This window comes from Panulirus ornatus, chromosome 65 (assembly GCF_036320965.1).
Source record: "Panulirus ornatus isolate Po-2019 chromosome 65, ASM3632096v1, whole genome shotgun sequence".
Classification (NCBI taxonomy): Eukaryota; Metazoa; Arthropoda; class Malacostraca; order Decapoda; family Palinuridae; genus Panulirus; species Panulirus ornatus.
The window spans coordinates 18,116,383-18,139,112 of NC_092288.1; positions in this window are offsets into that span (position 1 = coordinate 18,116,383).

Here is a 22,730-nt window from a genome sequence, read left to right on the forward strand (position 1 = left end):
ATATATGGCACTCTGACCCAGGCGAGGCTGCAGGACATAAGTTACAAGGAACTTTACATGCGATAATAAAATTATATCAACTTACGAGTTTTTTCCTGTTAATTAATTGGCTTTCTTACGACCCTGGATTAATGAGATCCAGTGAATGATGAACGATGAGGCCAGGGAGACATTTGATGGCGGTAATAACTTTGTTTATTCTTGTGAATAATTTGCATAATGATGATGGTAAGTCACGAATATTACTATCTTTTTTTCCTTGTTATCTCATTCTGTTGTTGTTTTAACCGTGACACGTAATGTGTGCGTGCGTCTGTGTGTGTGTGTGTGTGTGTGTGTGTGTGTGTGTGTGTGTGTGTGTGTGTGTGTGTGTGTGTGTCACTGTGTGTGTCAGTGTGTGTGTTTTATACCAATATCTGTCTTTCTATCTATCTATTCATCTAGTTATCAATCTCTCTCTCTCTCTCTCTCTCTCTCTCTCTCTCTCTCTCTCTCTCTCTCTCTCTCTCTCTCTCTCTCTCTCTCTCTGTATGCATATATATATATATATATATATATATATATATATATATATATATATATATATATATATATATATATATATATCTTTTTCTTTCTCTCAAACTATTCGCCATTTCCCGCGTTAGCGAGGTAGCGTTAAGAACAGAGAACTGGGCCTTTGAGGGAATATCCTCACCTGGCCCACTTCTCCGTTCCTTCTTTTGGAAAACTAAAAAAAAGTAATGAGAGGGGAGGATTTCCAGCCCCCCCCCCCCCACGCGCCCTATTCTTTTTTTTTTAAGTCGCTAACGCGGGAGACAGCGACAAAGCGTTTGCGAGGTAGCGCAAGGAAACAGACGAAAGAAACGGCCCAACCCACCCCCATACACATGTATATACATACGTCCACACACGCAAATATACATACCTACACAGCTTTCCATGGTTTACCCCAGACGCTTCACATGCCTTGATTCAATCCACTGACAGCACGTCAACCCCGGTATACCACATCGATCCAATTCACTCTATTCCTTGCCCTCCTTTCACCCTCCTGCATGTTCAGACCCCGATCACACAAAATCTTTTTCACTCCATCTTTCCACCTCCAGTTTGGTCTCCCACTTCTCCTCGTTCCCTCCACCTCCGACACATATATCCTCTTGGTCAATCTTTCCTCACTCATTCTCTCCATGTGCCCAAACAATTTCAAAATACCCTCTTCTGCTCTCTCAACCACGCTCTTTTTATTTCCACACATCTCTCTTACCCTTACGTTACTTATTCGATCAAACCACCTCACACCACACATTGTCCTCAAACATCTCATTTCTAGCACATCCATCCTCCTGCGCACAACTCTATCCATATCCCACGCCTCGCAACCATACAACATTGTTGGAACCACTATTCCCTCAAACATACCCACTTTTGCTTTCCGAGATAATGTTCTCGACTTCCACACATTCTTCAAGGCCCACAGGATTTTCGCCCCCTTCCCCACCCTATGATCCACTTCCGCTTCCATGGTTCCATCCGCTGACAGATCCACTCCCAGATATCTAAAACACTTTAATTCCTCCAGTTTTTCTCCATTCATACTTACCTCCCAATTGACTTGACCCTCAACCCTACTGTACCTAATAACCTTGCTCTTATTCACATTTACTCTTAACTTTCTTCTTTCACACACTTTACCAAACTCAGTCACCAGCTTCTGCAGTTCCTCACATGAATCAGCCACCAGCGCTGTATCATCAGCGAACAACAACTGACTCACTTCCAAAGCTCTCTCATCCACAACAGACTTCATACTTGCCCCTCTTTCCAAAACTCTTGCATTTACCTCCCTAACAACCACATCCATAAAGAAATTAAGCAACCATGGAGACATCACACACCCTTGCCGCAAACCTACATTCACTGAGAATCAATCACTTTCCTCTCTTCCTACACGTACACATGCCTTACATCCTCGATAAAAACTTTTCACTGCTTTTAACAACTTGCCTCCCACACCATATATTCTTAATACCTTCCACAGAGCATCTCTATCAACTCTATCATATGCCTTCTCCAGATCCATAAATGCTACATACAAATCCATTTGCTTTTCTAAGAATTTCTCACATACATTCTTCAAAGCAAACACCTGATCCACATATCCTCTACCACTTCTGAAACCACACTGCTCTTCCCCAGTCTGATGCTCTGTACATGCCTTCACCCTCTCAATCAATACCCTCCCATATAATTTACCAGGAATACTCAACAAACTTATACATCTGTAATTTGAGCACTCACTCTTATCCCCTTTGCCTGTGTACAATGGCACTATGCACGCATTCCGCCAATCCTCAGGCACCTCACCATGAGTCATACATACATTAAATAACCTTACCAACCAGTCAATAATACAGTCACCCCCTTTTTTAATAAACTCCACTGCAATACCATCCAAACCTGCTGCCTTGCCGGCTTTCATCTTCCGCAAAGCTTTTACTACCTCTTCTCTGTTTACCAAATCATTTTCCCTAACACTCTCACTTTGCACACCACCTCGACCAAAACACCCTATATCTGCCACTCTAACATCAAACACATTCAATAAACCTTCAAAATACTCACTCCATCTCCTTCTCACATCACCACTACGTGTTATCACCTCCCCATTTGCGCCCTTCACTGAAGTTCCCATTTGCTCCCTTGTCTTACGCACTTTATTTACCTCCTTCCAGAACATCTTTATATTCTCCCTAAAATTTAATGATACTCTCTCACCCCAACTCTCATTTGCCCTTTTTTTCACCTCTTGCACCTTTCTCTTGACCTCCTGTCTCTTTCTTTTATACATCTCCCACTCAATTGTATTTTTTCCATGCAAAAATCGTCCAAATGCCTCCCTCTTCTCTTTCACTAATAATCTTACTTCTTCATCCCACCACTCACTACCCTTTCTAATCAACCCAACTCCCACTCTTCTCATGCCACAAGCATCTTTTGCGCAATCCATCACTGATTCCCTAAATACATCCCATTCCTCCCCCACTCCCCTTACTTCTATTGTTCTCATCTTTTTCCATTCTGTACTCAGTCTCTCCTGGTATTTCCTCACACAAGTCTCCTTCCCAAGCTCACTTACTCTCACCACCCTCTTCACCCCAACATTCACTCTTCTTTTCTGAAAACCCATACAAATCTTCACCTTAGCCTCTACAAGATAATGATCAGACATCCCTCCAGTTGCACCTCTCAGCACATTAACATCCAAAAGTCTCTCTTTCGCGCGCCTGTCAATTAACACGTAATCCAATAACGCTCTCTGGCCATCTCTCCTACTTACATACGTATACTTATGTATATCTCGCTTTTTAAACCAAGTGTTCCCAATCACCAGTCCTTTTTCAGCACATAAATCTACAAGCTCTTCACCATTTCCATTTACAACACTGAACACCCCATGTATACCAATTATTCCCTCAACTGCCACATTACTCACCTTTGCATTCAAATCACCCATCACTATAACCCGGTCTCGTGCATCAAAACCACTAACACACTCATTCAGCTGCTCCCAAAACACTTGCCTCTCATGATCTTTCTTCTCATGCCCAGGTGCATATGCACCAATAATCACCCATCTCTCTCCATCAACTTTCAGTTTTACCCATATTAATCGAGAATTTACTTTCTTACATTCTATCACACACTCCCACAACTCCTGTTTCAGGAGTACTGCTACTCCTTCCCTTGCTCTGGTCCTCTCACTAACCCCTGACTTTACTCCCAAGACATTTCCAAACCACTCTTCCCCTTTACCCTTGAGATTCGTTTCACTCAGAGCCAAAACATCCAGGTTCCTTTCCTCAAACATACTACCTATCTCTCCTTTTTTCACATCTTGGTTACATCCACACACATTTAGACACCCCAGTCTGAGCCTTCGAGGAGGATGAGCACTCCCCGCGTGACTCCTTCTGTTTCCCATTTTAGAAAGTTAAAAAATGCATATGTATATATATATATATATATATATATATATATATATTACATATATATATATATATATATATATATATATATATATATATATATATATATGGAAGTAAGGGGAGTGGGGGAGGAATGGGATGTATTTAGGGAATCAGTGATGGATTGCGCAAAAGATGCTTGTGGCATGAGAAGAGTGGGAGGTGGGTTGATTAGAAAGGGTAGTGAGTGGTGGGATGAAGAAGTAAGAGTATTAGTGAAAGAGAAGAGAGAGGCATTTCGACGATTTTTGCAGGGAAAAAATGAAATTGAGTGGGAGATGTATAAAAGAAAGAGACAGGAGGTCAAGAGAAAGGTGCAAGAGGTGAAAAAAAGGGCAAATGAGAGTTGGGGTGAGAGAGTATCATTAAATTTTAGGGAGAATAAAAAGATGTTCTGGAAGGAGGTAAATAAAGTGCGTAAGACAAGGGAGCAAATGGGAACTTCAGTGAAGGGCGCAAATAGGGAGGTGATAACAAGTAGTGGTGATGTGAGAAGGAGATGGAGTGAGTATTTTGAAGGTTTGTTGAATGTGTTTGATGATAGAGTGGCAGATATAGGGCGTTTTGGTCGAGGTGGTGTGCAAAGTGAGGGGGTTAGGGAAGATGATTTGGTAAACAGAGAAGAGGTAGTAGAAGCTTTGCGGAAGATGAAAGCCGGCAAGGCAGCAGGTTTGGATGGTATTGCAGTGGAATTTATTAAAAAAGGTGGTGACTGTATTGTTGACTGGTTGGTAAGGTTATTTAATGTATGTATGACTCATGGTGAGGTGCCTGAGGATTGGCGGAATGCGTGCATAGTGCCATTGTACAAAGGCAAAGGGGATAAGAGTGAGTGCTCAAATTACAGAGGTATAAGTTTGTTGAGTATTCCTGGTAAATTATATGGGAGGGTATTGATTGAGAGGGTGAAGGCATGTACAGAGCATCAGATTGGGGAAGAGCAGTGTGGTTTCAGAAGTGGTAGAGGATGTGTGGATCAGGTGTTTGCTTTGAAGAATGTATGTGAGAAATACTTAGAAAAGCAAATGGATTTGTATGTAGCATTTATGAATCTAGAGAAGGCATATGATAGAGTTGATAGAGATGCTCTGTGGAAGGTATTAAGAATATATGGTGTAGGAGGCAAGTTGTTAGAAGCAGTGAAAAGTTTTTATCGAGGATGTAAGGCATGTGTACGTGTAGGAAGAGAGGAAAGTGATTGGTTCTCAGTGAATGTAGGTTTGCGGCAGGGGTGTGTGATGTCTCCATGGTTGTTTAATTTGTTTATGGATGGGGTTGTTAGGGAGGTGAATGCAAGAGTTTTGGAAAGAGGGGCAAGTATGAAGTCTGTTGGGGATGAGAGAGCTTGGGAAGTGAGTCAGTTGTTGTTCGCTGATGATACAGCGCTGGTGGCTGATTCATGTAAGAAACTGCAGAAGCTGGTGACTGAGTTTGGTAAGGTGTGTGAAAGAAGAAAGTTAAGAGTAAATGTGAATAAGAGCAAGGTTATTAGGTACATTAGGGTTGAGGGTCAAGTCAATTGGGAGGTGAGTTTGAATGGAGAAAAACTGGAGGAAGTGAAGTGTTTTAGATATCTGGGAGTGGATCTGGCTGCGGATGGAACCATGGAAGCGGAAGTGGATCATAGGGTGGGGGAGGGGGCGAAAATTCTGGGATCCTTGAAGAATGTGTGGAAGTCGAGAACATTATCTCGGAAAGCAAAAATGGGTATGTTTGAAGGAATAGTGGTTCCAGCAATGTTGTATGGTTGCGAGACGTGGGCTATGGATAGAGTTGTGCGCAGGAGGATGGATGTGCTCGAAATGAGATGTTTGAGGACAATATGTGGTGTGAGGTGGTTTGATCGAGTAAGTAACGTAAGGGTAAGAGAGATGTGTGGAAATAAAAAGAGCGTGGTTGAGAGAGCAGAAGAGGGTGTTTTGAAATGGTTCGGGCACATGGAGAGAATGAGTGAGGAAAGATTGACCAAGAGAATATATGTGTCGGAGGTGGAGGGAACGAGGAGAAGAGGGAGACCAAATTGGAGGTGGAAAGATGGAGTGAAAAAGATTTTGTGTGATCGGGGCCTGAACATGCAGGAGGGTGAAAGGAGGGCAAGGAATAGAGTGAATTGGAGCGATGTGGTATACCGGGGTTGACGTGCTGTCAGTGGATTGAATCAAGGCATGTGAAGCGTCTGGGGTAAACCATGGAAAGCTGTGTAGGTATGTATATTTGCGTGTGTGGACGTATGTATATACATGTGTATGGGGTTGGGTTGGGCCATTTCTTTCGTCTGTTTCCTTGCGCTACCTCACAAACGCGGGAGACAGCGAAAAAGCAAAAAAAAAAAAAAAAAAGAAAAAAAAAGAAAATATATATATATATATATATATATATATATATATATATATATATATATATATATATATATATATATATATATATATACATATATAATATAATGGGAGGGTATTGATTGAGAAGGTGAAGGCATGTATAGAGCATCATATTGGGGAAGAGCAGTGTGGTTTCAGAACTGATAGAGGATATGTGGATCAGGTGTTTGCTTTGAAGAATGTATGTGAGAAATACTTAGAAAAGCAAATGGATTTGTATGTAGCATTTATTGATCTGGAGAAGGCATATGATAGAGTTGATAGAGATGCTCTGTGGAAGGTATTAAAAATATATGGTGTGGGAGGCAAGTTGTTAGAAGCAGTGAAAAGTTTTTATCGAGGATGTAAAGCATGTCTACGTGTAGGAAGAGAGGAAAGTGATTGGTTCTCAATGAATGTAGGTTTGCGGCAGGGGTGTGTGATGTCTCCATGGTTGTTTAATTTGTTTATGGATGGGGTTGTTAGGGAGGTGAATGCAAGAGTTTTGGAAAGAGGGGCAAGTATGAGGTCTGTTGTGGATGAGAGAGTTTGGGGAAGTGTGTCGGGGGGGTTTTTCCCGTTTGATGTTACAGCGCTGGTGGTGATTAATGTAAAGAAAGGGCGGGAAAGTTTGGTGATGAGTTTGGAAAAAGTGTGTAAAAGGAAGAAATTTAAGAGAAAAATTTGAATAAGAGAAGGTTTTTAGGTCCCATTGGGGTTGGGGTAAGTCAATTGGGGGGTTTAAGTTTAAATGGAGAAAAAACCTGGGGGGGAAGGGAAAGTGTTTTAGATTTTGGGGGGAATTTAAGGGGGAAAAAGGGGGGGAAAAATTGGGGGGGGGGGAAAAAGGGGGGGAAAAAAAATGGGGGAAAAAAAAAAAAAAAGGGTTTTTTTGGGGGGGTTAAAAAATTTTTGGGGGGGGGGGGTTTGGGGTTTTTTTTGGGGGGAAAGGGGGGGGTGGGGGTTTTGGGGGTTTTGGGGGGGTTTTGGGGGGGGGGGTGGGGGGGGGGGGGTTTTGGGGGGGGGGGGGGGGGGGGGAAAAAAAAGGGGGTTTGGGGGGGGGGGGGGGGGGGGGGGGGGGGGGGGGGGGGGGGGGGGGGGGGGGGGGGGGGGGGGGGGGGGGGGGGGGGGGGGGGGGGGGGGGGGGGGGGGGGGGGGGGGGGGGGGGGAAAGGGGGGGGGAAAGGGGGGGGGGGGGGGGGGGGGGGGTGGGGTTTGGGGGGGGGGGAGGGGAAAAGGGGGGGGGGGGGGAAAGGGGGGGGGGGTGGGGGGGGGGGGGGGGGGGGGGAAACCGGGGTGGGGGGGGGGGGGGGGGGTTGGGGTTTTTTTTCCCCTTTTTTTTTTCGGCTTATTTGGTTTTTCTTTTTTTTTCCCTTTTTTTTTACTTTTTTTATTTTTTTTTTGGCTATTCTTTTTTGGTTTTTTAAAATTTGTTTTTTTTTGATCGAAAAAGTAATGTAAGGGTAAGAGGGATGTGGGGAAAAAAAAAGAGGTTTTTGAGAGAGCAAAAGAGGGTTTTTTAAAATTGGTTTTGGGGGCACATGGGGGAAAATTAAGTGGGGAAAAAAGATTGACCAAGAGGTATTTTGTGTGGATTTGGAGGGAACGAGTAGAAGGGGGGGAGACCAAATTTAAAGAGGGGGAAAGATTGAGTAAAAAAGATTTTGGGGTGATGGGGCCCTGAAATGCAGGAGGGTAAAAGGGGCGGGAAGGAATAGATTTGTAATTGGATTGATATGGTTTCCCGGGGTTAGTGCTGTCAGTGGATTAAATCAGGTCTGTGAGCGTCGGGTTTGTAAACCAGGGAAAAGGGTTTTGTGGGGCCTGGAGTAAAAAGGGGGAGCGGGGGTTTCGGGCAAAATTGCATGACAGCTAGAGCTGAGTGAAAAAAAAATGGAATTTTTTTGTTTTTTTTCTTAGCGCTACCTCGAACAGGGGTGGGAGTGCAAGTAGTCTGTTGTGGATGAGAGAGCTTGGAAGTGTGTCAGTTGTTCTTCGCTGATGATACAGCGCTGGTGGCTGATTCATGTGAGAAACTGCAGAAGCTGGTGACTGAGTTTGGTAAAGTGTGTGAAAGAAGAAAGTTAAGAGTAAATGTGAATAAGAGCAAGGTTATTAGGTACATTAGGGTTGAGGGTCAAGTCAATTGGGAGGTAAGTTTGAATGGAGAAAAACTGGAGGAAGTAAAGTGTTTTAGATATATGGGAGTGGATCTGGAAGCGGATGGAACCATGGAAGCGGAAGTGAATCATAGGGTGCGAGAGGGGGCGAAAACCATGGGAGCCTTGAAGAATGTGTGGAAGTCGAGAACATTATCTCGGAAAGCAAAAATGGGTATGTTTGAAGGAATAGTGGTTCCAATAATGTTGTATGGTTGCGAGGCGTGGGCTATGGATAGATTTGTGCGCAGGAGGGTGGATGTGCTGGAAATGAGATGTTTGAGGGCAATGTGTGGTGTGAGGTGGTTTGATCGAATAAGTAATGTAAGGGTAAGAGAGATGTGTGGAAATAAAAAGAGCGTTGTTGAGAGAGCAGAAGAGGGTGTTTTGAAATGGTTTGGGCACATGGAGAGAATAAGTGAGGAAAGATTGACCAAGAGGATATATGTGTCGGAGTTGGAGGGAACGAGTAGAAGTGGGAGACCGAATTAGAGGTGGAAAGATTGAGTGAAAAAGATTTTGAGTGATCGGGGCCTGAACATGCAGGAGGGTGAAAGGCGGGCAAGGAATAGAGTGAATTGGATTGATATGGTATACCGGGGTTGACGTGCTGTCAGTGGATTGAATCAGGTCATGTGAAGCGTCTGGTGTAAACCATGGAAAGTTTTGTGGGGCCTGGATGTGGAAAGGGAGCTGAGGTTTCGGGCATAATTGCATGACAGCTAGAGACTGAGTGTAAACGAAAGTGGAATTTGTTGTCTTTTCTTAGCGCTACCTCGCACACATGAGGTGGGAGTGGGATGGTATTCCACTTGTGGCGAGGTGGCGATGAGAATGAATAAAGGCAGACAGTGTGAATTGTGTGTATGGGTATATATGTATGTGTCTGTGTGTGTATATATATGTGTACATTGAGATGTATAGGCATGTATATTTGCGTGTGTGGACGTGTATGTATATACATGTGTATGGGGGTGGGTTGGGCCATTTCTTTCGTCTGTTTCCTTGCGCTACCTCGCAAACGCGGGAGACAGCGAGAAAGTAAAATAATAATAATAATAATAAAATATATATATTGTAGGAAAGGATCACAATTTTGCGCGTGATCAAGATATATATATATATATATATATATATATATATATATATATATATATATATATATATATATATATATATATATATATATATATATATATATATACATATATATATATATATATATATATATATATATATATATATATATATATATATATATATATATATATATATATATATATATATATATATATATATATATATATGTATATATATATATATATGTATATATATATATATATATATATATATATATATATATATATATATATATATATATATATATATATATATATATATATATATATATATATATATATATATATATATATATATATATATATATATATATATATATATATATATATATATATATATATATATATATGGGCATGAGAAGAAATATCATGACAGGCAAGTGTTTTGGGAGTAGCTGAATGAATGTGTTAGCGGTTTTGATGCATAAGTCCGGGTTATAGTGATGGGTGATTTGAATGCAAAGGTGAGTAATGTGGCAGTTGAGGGAATAATTGGTATACATGGAGTGTTCAGTGTTGTAAATGGAAATGGTGAAGAGCTTGTAGATTTATGTGCTGAAAAAGGACTGGTGATTGGGAATACCTGTTTTAAAAAGCGAGATATACATAAGTATACGTATGTAAGTAGGAGAGATGGCCAGAGAGCGTTATTGGATTACGTGTTAATTGATAGACGCACGAAAGAGAGACTTTTGGATGTTAATGTGCTGAGAGGTGCAACTGGAGGGATGTCTGATCATTATCTTGTGGAGGCGAAGGTGAAGATTTGTGGGGTTTTTCAGAAAACAAGAGAGAATGTTGGGGTGTAGAGAGTAGTGAGAGTAAGTGAGCTTGGGAAGGAGACTTGTGTGAGGAATTACCATGGGAGTCTGAGTACAGAATGGAAAAAGGTGAGAACACAGGAGGTAAGGGGAGTGGGGGGAAGAATGGGATGTATTTAGGGAAGCAGTGATGGTTTGCGCAAAAGATGCTTGTGGCATGAGAAGCGTGGGAGATGGGTTGATCAGAAAACGTAGTGAGTGGTGGGATGAAGAAGTAAGAGTATTAGTGAAAGAGAAGATAGAGGCATTTGGACGATTTTTGCAGGGAAATAATGAAAATGAGTGGGAGAGGTATAAAAGAAAGATGCAGGAGGTCAAGAGAAAGGTGAAAGAGGTGAAAAAGAGGGCAAATGAGAGTTGGGGTGAGAGAGTATCATTAAATTTCAGGGAGAATAAAAAGATGTTTTGGAAGGAGGTAAATAAAGTGCGTAAGGCAAGGGAGCAAATGGGAACGTCAGTGAAGGGGGCTAATGGGAAGGTGATAACAAGTAACGGTGATGTGAGAAGGAGATGGAGTGAGTATTTTGAAGGTTTGTTGAATGTGTTTGATGATAGAGTGACAGATATAGGGTGTTTTGGTCGAGAGGGTGTGCAAAGTGAGAGGGTTAGGGAAAATGATTTGGTAAATAGAGAAGAGGTAGTAAAAGCTTTACGGAAGATGAAAGCCGGCAAGGCAGCAGGTTAGGATGGTATTGCAGTGGAATTTATCAAAACTGGGGTTGACTGTATTGTTGACTGGATGGTAAGGTTATCTAATGTATGTATGACTCATGGTGAGGTGCCTGAGGATTGGCGGAATGCTTGCATAGTGCCATTGTACAAAGGCAAAGGGGATAAGAGTGAGTGCTCAAATTACAAAGGTATAAGTTTGTTCAGTATTCCTGGTAAATTATATGGGAGGGTATTGACTGAGAGCGTGAAGGCATGTACAGAGCATCAGATTGGGGAAGAGGAGTTTGGTTTTAGAAGTGGTAGAGGATGTGTGGATCAGGTGTTTGCTTTGAAGAATGTATGTGAGAAATACTTAGAAAAACAAATGGATTTGTATGTAGCATTTATGGATCTAGAGAAGGCATATGATAGAGTTGATAGAGATGCCCTGTGGAAGGTTTTAAGAATATATGGTGTGGTAGGCAAGTTGTTAGAAACAGTGAAAAGTTTTTATCGAGGATGTAAGGCATGTGTACGTGTAGGAAGAGAGGAAAGTGATTGGTTCTTAGTGAATGTAGGTTTGCGGCAGGGGTGTGTGATGTCTCCATGGTTGTTTAATTTGTTTATGGATGGGGTTGTTAGGGAGATGAATGCAAGAGTTTTGTAAAGAGGGGCAAGTATGCAGTCTGTTGGGGATGAGAGAGCTTGGGAAGTGAGTCAGTTGTCGTTCGCTGATGATACAGCGCTGGTGGCTGATTCATGTAAAAAACTGCAGAAGCTGGTGACTGAGTTTGGTAAAGTGTGTGAAAGAAGAAAGTTAAGAGTAAATGTGAATTAGAGCAAGGTTATTAGGTACAGTAGGGTTAAGGGTCAAGTCAATTGGGAGGTAAGTTTGAATGGAGAAAAACTGGAGGAGTAAAGTGTTTTAGATATCTGGGAGTGGATCTGGCAGCGGATGGAACCATGGAAGCGGAAGTGAATCATAGGGTGGGGTAGGGGTGAAAGTTCTGGGAGCCTTGAAGAATGTTTGGAAGTCGAGAACATTATCTTTGAAAGCAAAAATGGGTATGTTTGAAGGAATAGTGGTTCCAACAATGTTGTATGGTTGCGAGGCGTGGGCTATGGATAGAGTTGTACGCAGGAGGGTGGATGTGCTGGAAATGAGATGTTTGAGGACAACATGAGGTGTGAGGTGGTTTGATCGAGTAAGTCATGTAAGGGTAAGAGAGATGTGTGGAAATAAAAAGAGTGTCGCTGAGAGAGCAGAAGAGGGTGTTTTGAAATGGTTTGGTCACATGGAGAGAATGAGTGAGGAAAGATTGACAAAGAGGATATATATGTCAGAGATGGAGGGAACGAGGAGAAGTGGGAGACCAAATTTTAGGTGGAAAGATGGAGTGAAAAAGATTTTGAGTGATCGGGGCCTGAACATGCAGGAGGGTGAAAGTCGTCCAAGGAATAGAGTGAATTGGAACGATGTGGTATACAGGAATCGACGTGCTGTCGATTGATTGAACCAGGGCATGTGAAGCGTCTATGGTAAATCATGGAAAGTTTTGTGGGGCCTGGATGTGGAAAGGGAGCTGTGGTTTCGGTGCATTATTACATTACAGCTAGAGACTGAGTGTGAACAAATGGTGACTTTGTTGTCTTTTCCTAGCGCTACCTCGCACACATGAGGGGGAAGGGGGTTGTTATTCCATGTGTGGGGAGGTGGCGATGGGAACAAATAAAGGCAGACAGTATGAATTATGTTCATGTGTATATATGTATATGTCTGTGTGTGGATTCATATGTGTACATTGAGATGTATAGGTATGTATATTTGCGTGTGTGGACGTGTATGTATATACATGTGTATGTGGGCGGGTTGGGCCATTCTTTCGTCTGTTTCCTTGTGCTACCTCGCTAACGCGGGAGACAGCGACAAAGCAAAATAAATAAATAAAAAATAAATAAAATATATATATATATATATATATATATATATATATATATATATATATATATATATATATATATATATATATATATATATCCCTGGGGATAGGGGATCAAGAATACTTCCCACGTATTCCCAGCGTGTCGTAGAAGGCGACTAAAAGGGGAGGGAGCGGGGGGCTGGAAATCCTCCCCTCTCGGTTTTTTTTTTTATTTCCAAAAGAAGGAACAGAGGGGGCCAGGAGAGGATATTCCAAAAAAGGCCCAGTCCTGTGTTCTTAACGCTACCTCGCTAACGCGGGTAATGGCGATTAGTTTAAAAGAAAGAAAAGAAATATATATATATATATATATATATATATATATAGAGAGAGAGAGAGAGAGAGAGAGAAAGAGAGAGAGAGAGAGAGAGAGAGAGAGAGAGAGAGAGAGAGAGAGAGAGAGAGAGAGAGAGAGAGAGAGAGAGAGAGAGAGAGAGAGAGAGAGAGAGAGAGAGAGAGAGAGAGAGAGGATAGGGTAGAAACAATACTTTCCACGCATTCATCACGTGTCATAAAAGGCGACTAAAGGGGACGGGAGCGGGAGGCTGGAAACCCTCCACTCCTAGTGTTTTAGTTTTCTAAACGGGGAAACAGAAGACGGAGTCAGGCGTGGAGTGTTCATCATCCTCGAAGGCTGAGATTGGGGTGTCTAAATGTGTGTGGATGTAACCAGCATGAGAAAAAAGTATAGATACGTAGTATGTTTGAGGAAAGGAACCAGGATGTTTTGACTCTGAGTGAAACGAAGCTCAAGGGAAAAGGGGAAGAGTGCTTTTGGAACGTCTTGGGAGTAAAGTCAGGGATAAGTGAGTGGTCAAGAGCAAGGGAAGGAGTAGCACTACTTCAGAAACAGTAGTGGTGGGAGTATATGATAGAATGTAAGAAAGTAAACTCTAGATTGATATGGAGAAAACTGAAAGTGGATGGAGACAGATGGGTGATTATTGGTGCATATGCACCTGGGCATGAGACGAAAGATCATGAAACGCAAGTGTTTTTGGAGCAGCTGAGTAAGTGTGTTAGTAGTTTTCATGCACGAGACCGGGTTATAGTGATGGGTGATATGAAAGCAAAGGTGAGTAATGTGCCAGTTGAGGGAATAATTGGTGCACATGGGGTGTTCAGTGTTGTAAATGTATATTGTGAAGAGCTTGTAGATTTATGTGCCGAAAAAGGTCTAGTGATTTGGAATTCCTGGTTTAAACTAGAGAGATATACATAAGCATACCTATGTAAGTAGGAGAGATGGCCAGAGAGCGTTATTGGATTACGTGTTAATTGATTGGCGCGCGAAAGAGAGACTTTTGGATGTTAATGTGCTGAGAGGTGCGACACAAGGGATGTCTGATCATTATCTTGTGGAGGAGAAGGTGAAGATCTGTAGGGGTTTTCAAAAAAGAAGAGAGAATATTGGGGAGAAGAGAGTGGTGAGAGTAGGTGAGCTTGGGAAGGAGATTTTTGTGAGGAAGTACCAGGAGAGACTGAGTACAGAATGGAGAAAGGTGAGAACAAAGGACAAAACGGGAGTGGGAGAGGAATGGGATGCATTTAGGGAAGCAGTGATGGCTTGCGCAAAAGATGCTTGTGGCGTGAGAAGCGTGGGGAGTGGTCAGATTAGAAAGGGTAGTGAGTCGTGGGATGAAGAAGTAAGATTATTAGTGAAAGATAAGAGAGAGGTATTTGAACAATTTTTGCAGGGAAATAATGCAAATGAGTGGAAGATGTTCAAAAGAAAGAGGCAGGAGGTGAAGATAAAGGTGCAACAGGTGAAAAAGATGGCAAATGAGAGTTGGGGAAACAGAGTATCATTAAATTTTAGGGAGAATAAGATGTTTTGGAAGGAGATAAATAAAATGCGTAAGACAAGGGAACAAATGGGAACTTCAGTAAAGGGGGCTAATGGGGAGGTAATAACAAGTTGTGATGATGTAAGAAGATAGAGTGAGTATTTTGAAGGTTTGTTGAATGTGTTTGATGATAGAGTGGTATATATAGGGTGTTTTAGTCAAGGTGGTGTGCAAAGTGAGAGGGTTAGGGAGAATGATTTGGTCAACAGAGAAGAGGTAGTAAAAGCTTTGCGGAAAATGAAAGCCGGCAAGGCAGAGGGTTTGGATGGTATTGCAATGGAATTTATTAAAAGAGGGGGTGACTATATTGTTGACTGGTTGGTAATGTTATCTAATGTATGTATGACTCATGGTGAGGTGCCTGAGGATTGGCGGAATTCTTGCATAGTGCCACTGTAAAAAGGCAAAGGGGATAAAAGTGAATGCTCAAATTTCAGAGGTATAAGTTTCTTGAGTATTCCTTGGAAATTATATGTGAAGGTATTGATTGAGAGGGTGAAGGCATGTACAGAGCATCAGATTGTGGAAGAGCAGTGTGGTTTCAGAAGTGGTAGAGGATGTGTGGATCAGGTGTTTGCTTTGAAGAATGTATGTGAGAAATACTTAGAAAAGCAAATGGATTTGTATGTAGCATTTATGAATCTGAAGAAGGCATATGATAGAGTTGATAGAGATGCTCTGTGGAAGGTATCAAGAATATATGGTGTGGGAGGCAAATTTTTAGAAGCAGTGAAAAGGTTTTATGGAGGATGTAAGGCATGTGTACGTGTAGGAAGAGAGGAAAGTGATTGGTTCTCAGTGAATGTAGGTTTGCGGCAGGGGTGTGTGATGTCTCCATGGTTGTTTAATTTGTTTATGGATGGGGTTGTTAGGGAGGTGAATGCAAGAGTTTTGGAAAGAGGGGTAAGTATGCAGTCTGCTGTAGATGAGAGAGCTTGGGAAGTGAGTCAGTTGTCGTTCGCTGATGATACAACGCTGGTGGCTAACTGGTGTGAGAAACTGCAGAAGCTGGTGACTGAGTTTGGTAAAGTGTGTGAAAGAAGAAAGCTCAGAACATATGTGAATTAGAGCAAGGTTATTAGGTACAGTAGGGTTGAGGGACAAGTCAATTGGGAGGTAAGTTTGAATGGAGAAAAAGTGGAGGAAGGGAAGTGTTTTAGAAATCTGGGAGTGGATTTGGCAGCGGATGGAACCATGGAAGGGGAATTGAATCACAAGGTGGGGGAGGGTACGAAAGTTCTGCGAGCGTTGAAGAAAGTGTGGAAGTCGAGAACAAAATTGGTTATGTTTGAAGCAATAGTGGTTCCAGTAATGTTATATGGTTGCGGAGCGTTGGCTATAGATAGAGTTGTGCGGAGGATGTTGGATGTGATGGAAATGATATGTTTGAGGACAATATATGGTGTGAGGTGGTTTGATCGAGTAAGTGATAATAGGGTAAGAGAGATGTGTGGCAATGAAATGAGTGTGGTTGAGAGAGCAGAAGAGAGTGTTTTGAAATGGTTTGGTCACATGGAAAGAATGAGTGAAGAAAGATTGACAAAGAGGATATATGTGTCAGAGGTGGAGGGAACGAGAAGTGGTGGACCAAATTGGTAGTGGAAAAATGAGGTGAAAAAGATTTTGAGTGATCGGGGCCTGAACTTGCAGGAGGGTGAAAGGCGTGCAAGGAATAGAGTGAATTGGAGCGATGTGGTATACCGGGGTCGACATTCTGTCACTGGATTGAACCTTGATGTGGAAAGGGAGCTGCGGTTTCGGTGCATTATTACATGCCAGCTAGAGACTGAGTGTGAACGAATGTGGCCTTTGTTGTCTTTTCCTAGCGCTACCTCGCGCACATGCGGGGGGAGGGGGTTGTTATTTCATGTGTGGCAGGGTGGCGATGGGAATGAATAAAGGCAGACAGTATGAATTATGTACATATGTATATATGTATATGTCTGTGTGTGTATTTATATGTATACGTTGAGATATATAGGTATGAATATTTGCGTGTGTGGACGTTTATGTATATACATGTAAGGTTATATATATATATATATATATATATATATATATATATATATATATATATATATATATATATATATATATATATATATATATATATATATATATATATATATATATATATATATATATATATATTCCTATGAGTCCACGGGTTTTTTTGAAATACAATAAGTTTCCAAGTGCACTTTCATGTAGTAATCATATCATCAGGGGAGACACAAGAAAAATATATAACTGTCAGTTGATATACATCAAAGAGAGGTAGCTAGGAAGCCATTTGGTAAACATGCAATTGTCCAAAACAGACAACTAGCGAATCATAAACTTATCATTTTACAAATTCTATCAACAATAAGATTATCTGATTTGTATAGACCCTCACTAATATTAAGGTCAAAGTTCTTTTTGTACATAATAATTGAAGATTCAATGATATTTCTCGTGGTGATAGAGTTAGAGTTATTAACTGAGATGGCGTAACCCTAGTCAATACAATGATCATAAATTTAACGTGATTAAACAAAGCATTTGATTCTTGTCCCGTTGTCACACTATATTTATGTTGCTTAAGTCTAACAGAAAGATCCTTACCAGTCTGCCCAACATATAACTTATCAAAATTTCTACATGGCACTTTGTAGATGCACCCATGAGAATTTTCTGGTGAATTTCTGATTAAGATCTATTTTTTAGTATTATTGTTGCTGAAGGCAACATTTACATTAAAGGATTTAAGCAACGTGGGAAGTAAAGTAGAATTATCATTAAAAGGAGAACTAAAAGATTTTTGGTGTCAGTGGGAGATGTGGGCTCAACTCTATTAAATGATTTCTTTGCTAACTTAAGGTATTTATCAATGAAAAATCTAGGGCATTTAACTTAGATCCAATAGACTATATCTCCTCAAACTCATCAGTATATTTGGACGGCAAATACGTAATGTCCTAAGGAACATAGATTGAACTCTGTCATGTTGAGATGAGTAATAATGGATATATGTGCATATATTGGTAGATTTCCTGTATATGCTAAACTTAAGAATGTTTTTTTGCGTATGGATCATGCAATCTGAAAATGTTAACATACCATTATTTTCATTTTCTACAGTAAATTTGAGGGAATGTACTAAATTGTTAAGTAAGGGGAGAAATATTTGTAAATTTTCATTTGTTGGCCAAACACAAAGAACATAATCTACATACCTAAATCAAATTGCATTAAAAGGTAAGATAGCCTTTAGTAATTTTGTTTGAAAAATCCTACCCAAAGATTACTTAGTACAGGTGAAAAAGGGTTACCCATTGCCGTACCAAATTTTGAGCATAATAATAACAATTGAATTGAAATACACAGTCTTTTATACATAATTTTCTCACTTCACTGAAAACAGTCTTTGATACAGGTAAATGAATATCATTCAAGACATCAAACAAATATTCAAAAATGTCATCAACTGGAACTTTTGTGAAAAGTGAGGAAACATCAAAGCTAACTAGTTTGAAATCAAAATTAGAATTAATATTGTTATGTTTGTTGGCTAAATCTACATTGTTCATGATATGAGAATTTGATACTTTACCCACTAAAGGGCTAAATAAAGAAACTAGCCATTTTGACAATTCATATGTGAAGGAGACGACTGAACTCACTATAGGCATTGCTGGAAAATTTTGTTTATGTGTTTTGATAAGTCCATAAATATATGGCAATGAAGAAGACAAAGATGACAAACTTTTGATGAGAGACCCATTTCTTTCAATAAAAATTTCATTACATTATCGAAATAGGAATCAACTATATATATATATATATATATATATATATATATATATATATATATATATATATATATATATATATATATATATATATATATATATATATATAAATATATATATATATAATGATATATATATATATATATATATATATATATATATATATATATATATATATATATATATATATATATATATATATATATATATATATATATATATATATATATGTATATATATATATGTATATATATATATATACTGAGTTTGGTAAAGTGTGTGAAAGAAGAAAGTTAAGAGTAAATGTGAATAAGAGCAAGGTTATTAGGTACAGTAGAGTTGAGGGTCAAGTCAATTGGGAGGTGAGTTTGAATGGAGAAAAACTGGAGGAAGTGAAGTGTTTTAGATATCTGGGAGTGGATCTGGCAGCGGATGGAACCATGGAAGCGGAAGTGGATCATAGGGTGGGGGAGGGGGCGAAAATTCTGGGAGCCTTGAAGAATGTGTGGAAGTGGAGAACATTATCTCGGAGAAAAAAATGGGTATGTTTGAAGGAATAGTGGTTCCAACAATGTTGTATGGTTGCGAGGCGTGGGCTATGGATAGAGGTGTGCGCAGGAGGATGGATGTGCTGGAAATGAGATGTTTGAGGACAATGTGTGGTGTGAGGTGGTTTGATTGAATTAGTAACGTAAGGGTAAGAGAGATGTGTGGAAATAAAAAGAGCGTGGTTGAGAGAGGAGAAGAGGATGTTTTGAAATGGTTTGGGCACATGGAGAGAATGAGTGAGGAAAGATTGACCAAGAAGATATATGTGTCAGAGGTGGAGGGAACGAGAAGAGGGAGACCAAATTGGAGGTGGAAAGATGGAGTGAAAAAGATTTTGTGTGATCGGGGCCTGAACATGCAGGAGGGTGAAAGGAGGGCAAGGAATAGAGTGAATTGGAGCGATGTGGTATACCGGGGTTGACGTGCTGTCAGTGGATTGAATCAAGGCATGTGAAGCGTCTGGGGTAAACCATGGAAAGCTGTGTAGGTATGTATATTTGCGTGTGTGGACGTATGTATATACATGTGTATGGGGGTGGGTTGGGCCATTTCTTTCGTCTGTTTCCTTGCGCTACCTCGCAAACGCGGGAGACAGCGACAAAGAAAAAAAAAAATATATATATATATATATATATATATATATATATATATATATATATTTATATATATATATATAGTTATATATATATATATATAGTTATATATATATATAGTTATATATATATATATATATATATATATATATATATATATATATATATATATATATATATATATATATATATTTTTTTTTTTTCTTTTTTTGCTTTGTCGCTGTCTCCCGCGTTTCCGAGGTAGCGCAAGGAAACAGACGAAAGAAATGGCCCAACCCACCCCCATACACATGTATATGCATAAGTCCACACACGCAAATATACATACCTACACAGCTTTCCATGGTTTACCCCAGACGCTTCACATGCCCTGATTCAATCCACTGACAGCAAGTCAACCCCGGTATACCACATCGATCCAATTCTCTCTATTCCTTGCCCTCCTTTCACCCTCCTGTATGTTCAGGCACCGATCACACAAAATCTTTTTCACTCCATCTTTCCACCTCCAATTTGGTCTCCCACTTCTCCTCGTGCCCTCGACCTCCGACACATATATCGTCTTGGTCAATCTTTCCTCATTCATTCTCTCCATGTGCCCAAACCATTTCAAAACAACCTCTTCTCCTCTCTCAACCACGCTCTTTTTATTTCCACACATCTCTCTTACCCTTACGTTACTTACTCGATCAAACCAACTCACACCACACTTTGACCTCAAACATCTCATTTCCAGCACATCCATCCTCCTGCGCACAACTCTATCCATAGCCCACGCCTCGCAACCATACAACATTGGTGGAACCACTATTCCTTCAAACATACCCATTTTCGCTTTCCGAGATAATGTTCTCGACTTCCACACATTCTTCAAGGCTCCCAGGGTTTTCGCCCCCTCCCCCACCCTATGATCCACTTCCGCTTCCATGGTTCCATACGCTGCCAGATCCACTCCCAGATATCTAAAACACTTTACTTCCTCCAGTTTTTCTCCATTCAAACTTACCTCCCAATTGACTTGATCCTCAACCCTGCTGTACCTAACATCCTTGCTCTTATTCACATTTACTCTTAACTTTCTTCTTTCAAACACTTTACCAAACTCAGTCACCAGCTTCTGCAGTTTCTCACATGAATCAGCCACCAGCGCTGTATCATGAGCGAACAACAACTGACTCACTTCCCAAGCTCTATCATCCCCAACAGACTTCATACTTGCCCCTCTTTCCAAAACTCTTGCATTTACCTCCCTAACAACCCCATCCATAAACATATTAAACAACCATGGATACATCACACACCCCCTGCCGCAAACCTACATTCACTGAGAACCAATCACTTTCCTCTCTTCCTAGACGTGCACATGCCTTACATCCTCGATAAAAACTTTTCACTGCTTCTAACAACTTGCCTCCCACACCATATAATTTTAATACCTTCCACAGAGCATCTCTATCAACTCTATCATATGCCTTCTCCAGATCCATAAATGCTACATTCAAATCCATTTGCTTTTCTAAGTATTTCTCACATACATTCTTCAAAGCAAACACCTGATCCACACATCCTCTACCACTTCTGAAACCACACTGCTCTTCCCCAATCTGATGCTCTGTACATGCCTTCACCCTCTCAATCAATACCCTCCCATATAATTTACCAGGAATACCAGGAATGATGGAGAAAGATGGGTGATTATTGGTGCATATGCACCTGGGCATGAGAAGAAAGATCATGAGAGGCAGGTGTTTTGGGAGCAGCTGAATGAGTGTGTTAGTGGTTTTGATGCACGAGACGAGGTTATAGTGATGGGTGATTTGAATGCAAAGGTGAGTAATGTGGCAGTTGAGGGAATAATTGGTATACATGGGGTGTTCAGTGTTGTAAATGGAAATGGTGAAGAGCTTGTAGATTTATGTGCTGAAAAACGACTGGTGATTGGGAATACCTGGTTTAAAAAGCGAGATATACATAAGTATACGTATGTAAGTAGGAGAGATGGCCAGAGAGCGTTATTGGATTACGTGTTAATTGACAGGCGCGCGAAAGAGAGACTGTTGGATGTTAATGTGCTGAGAGGTGCAACTGGAGGGATGTCTGATCATTATCTTGTGGAGACTAAGGTGGAGATTTGTATGGGTTTTCAGAAAAGAAGAGTGAATGTTGGGGTGAAGAGGGTGGTGAGAGTAAGTGAGCTTGGGAAGGAGACTTGTGTGAGGAAGTACCAGGAGAGACTGAGTACAGAATGGAAAAAGGTGAGAAGAATGGAAGTAAGGGGAGTGGGGAGGAATGGGATGTATTTAGGGAATCAGTGATGGATTCCGCAAAAGATGCTTGTGGCATGAGAAGAGTGGGAGTTGGGTTGATTAGAAAGGGTAGTGAGTGGTGGGATGAAGAAGTAAGATTATTAGTGAAAGAGAAGAGAGAGGCATTTGGACGATTTTTGCAGGGAAAAAATGCAATTGAGTGGGAGATTTATAAAAGAAAGAGACAGGAGGTCAAGAGAAAGGTGCAAGAGGTGAAAAAGAGGGCAAATGAGAGTTGGGGTGAGAGTATCATTAAATTTTAGGGAGAATAAAAAGATGTTCTGGAAGAAGGTAAATAAAGTGCGTAAGACAAGGGAGCAAATGGGAATTTCAGTGAAGGGCGCAAATGGGGAGGTGATAACAAGTAGTGGTGATGTGAGAAAGAGATGGAGTGAGTATTTTGAAGGTTTGTTGAATGTGTTTGATGATAGAGTGGCAGATATAGGGTGTTTTGGTCGAGGTGGTGTGCAAAGTGAGAGGGTTAGGGAAAATAATTTGGTAA